We start from the raw sequence: 2,500 nt of genomic DNA, 5'->3' as shown, positions 1-2,500 counted from the left end.
CGGGGCTAGCAACGCCACGGCTCAGACGGCTCCCACGCAACAGATAGCGGCGTAGCACAGATGGTAGGTGTGTCTGTCTGTCTGTTTGTCTGTCTGTCTGTCTTTCTAGGTTGTCTCATCTTGTGTTTGTTGTGTTTTACGTATGTTGGTTTAGGTTTTTCTTTCTTTTTTTCTTTCTTTCTTTTTTTTTTTTTCTTTTTTGTCTATTTGATACTGTCGCTTCTTTCTCTCTCTCTGTTTTCTCGTATTGATTTGACTGTTGTTTGTGGAAATGGAGTGTGTTGTGTGTGTGTGTGAGTGTGTGTGTGTGTGTGTGTGTGTGTGTGTGTGTGTGTGTGTGTGTGTGAGTGTGTGAGTGTGTGTGAGTGTGTGAGTGTGTGAGTGTGTGAGTGTGAGTGTGTGAGTGTGTGAGTGTGTGTGTGTGTGTGTGTGTGTGTGTGTGTGTGTGTGTGTGTGTGTGTGTGTGTGTGTGTGTGTGTGTGTGTGTGTGTGTGTGTGTGTGTGTGTGTCTGTGTCTGTGTCTGTGTCTGTGTCTGTGTGTGTGTACTCATGTAAATGATAAATAAATATTGAACAGTAAATGGTAAGACATAAGAACTGAATTTCTCTGTAAGCTTTCTTTCGATGCTTCCTGCCTGTGTGTGCTTGCATGCTTGAATGAATACATTTCTATGCGTATGTGTATGCAAGTCCGCAAGGTAGCTTGTGTGAGTTTTTCCCCCCCTTTTTTTTTTTTTTGTATTCTGTAATTATTCAAGATCAAGATAGGAAGCATATTTAGATTTGTTTTGTTCTTTGTTACAGGAGAGGGGTTGCCAGCCGCCTCTCGTAATGCAGACTGACTCGGATCACGTGTATATTACGTATTTTCGTCACTCGGTATGCATGATTGTGATTTGGTTTCAGTGGAGTTTTTTTAAGTTGTTTAAAACACTGTGCAATCTATATTTTAATGTGACACTTGTTGTACTGTGAATATTTGTGGGTGGAAACTTATCCCAACATATCGGCCTGTTTTTAATAATGTAAGTCTTTGAAGATACGAAAAGTTGATGTTCTATCGTTCTTATGTGTTTCATTATCACTTTTTGGTATTATTGGAAGAAACGCCTAACACCAACAACAAAAAAAAAAAAAAAAAAAAAAAAAAAAAAAAAAAAAAAAAAAAAAAAAAAAAAAAAAAAAAAAAAAAACAGAATCTTGGCTTCCAAGTAGTAGAACACATCATTTTATGAAAGTTTTCTTCTATAGCAATTTCTTCGCAAATTGATAACAGTAATAAAGAAGTGTACTCGGACGGATTTGTAGCGCATGACGTAAGCGACGGAAATCAAATGAGCCAATTAGATTTGCGCTGGAACGTGACGTGACCAAAGGCAGTGACGTCCAGCACACTAGAACTAATGAGATAAAAAAAATAGATCATCACATGACAATAGAAGCTGGGCCTAGAAGAAGGCGGTTGAAATTCAAATCAGTTCCATCATGGCTAGGCAGTGTGTCGGGCGTGAGGATAATTATGTCGATTTCATTGCAAAATATCATCGAAATAATGACGCGAGTTTACAATACCCGCGAAATCACGGTGTACTCTCCTTGGAAGTACAGTGCCCGAAGTGTAAGACACATTGCCAATACAGAAAAGACATCAGTTCTTCGTGGAGGCCGCGAAACCGATCCCACCGCTGTCCGAAAGGGAACGGCGGAGAGCGATCGCGATTCGCGCAGCTGAGTTAGTGCTTAAGGTAAGGTGTGGGTAAAACTGTTACTGTTACGAGGTGAAGATTTTGTAGACTAGGTGGAGGGTGGGGAGGGTAGCAGCCCCCCCCCGCCACAAAAAAGGGGGGGGCTTAAAGGGGCGAAACCCCCGATATCACACGTCAATATAAGTTGCTTGCCCGGGCTCTATCCTGTCGGAACATACGAGATTAAGATTTTATAGAGCAGGCGGTGGGTGGGGGGCGGTAGACCCTCAAGAGGGGGTTTAAGGGGGCGAAACACCCTAAATAACCCGGAAGCGAGTGGATATATTGTACTCTCCCGTATATTTTCGATATTATCGAAATTTCCTCCCCGAAATTCCTTGATATGTATCATGCCCTCCCCAGCTACCGTGACCGATATCGTAGCTGTGCTTCGTTTGCGAAGGAAATGAGTACTAGAAAACTATTGGAAAAACATTTCGGTCATCGGAAAATCGGTGTTAAGCGTCATCTCCAAATTTACCCACTTGTTCGCAGAAGAAAGAAAAGTGGAGAGAGAGACAAGATGGAAAGTGAGATGAATAGATAGAACAGAGATGTGAAGAAACTGCGCAGAGGAAGATGGTCTGGTGAGAAGCATGAAGAATAACTAACGGAAGAAGATTAAGATTTTATATATATATATATATATATATATATATATATATATGTGTGTGTGTGTGTGTGTGTGTGTGTGTGTGTGTGTGTGTAAATTAAGAGAGAAGAGAAGAGAGGGAGAGTGATACTTAGAGTGAGAC

General features: G+C 41.2%; 1 long non-coding RNA gene across 1 annotated transcript in view; it reads left to right on the top strand.

Moving 5' to 3' along the window:
* The window catches only part of LOC125041095, a 7,350-nt gene extending 6,285 nt beyond the window's left edge, over positions 1 to 1,065 (top strand). The window contains exons 3-4 of the long non-coding RNA XR_007116248.1: positions 1 to 63; positions 805 to 1,065. The exon at positions 1 to 63 is cut by the window's left edge and continues 28 nt beyond it. This is a non-coding gene — a long non-coding RNA (uncharacterized LOC125041095). The remainder of the gene's footprint in view (positions 64 to 804) is intronic.
* Positions 1,066 to 2,500: the final 1,435 nt, after the last annotated feature.

Source organism: Penaeus chinensis, chromosome 30 (genome assembly GCF_019202785.1).
Source record: "Penaeus chinensis breed Huanghai No. 1 chromosome 30, ASM1920278v2, whole genome shotgun sequence".
Lineage (NCBI taxonomy): Eukaryota > Metazoa > Arthropoda > Malacostraca > Decapoda > Penaeidae > Penaeus > Penaeus chinensis.
The sequence above is the reverse complement of the archived record's forward strand: the minus strand, read 5'-3'. Positions and strand labels throughout refer to the sequence as shown.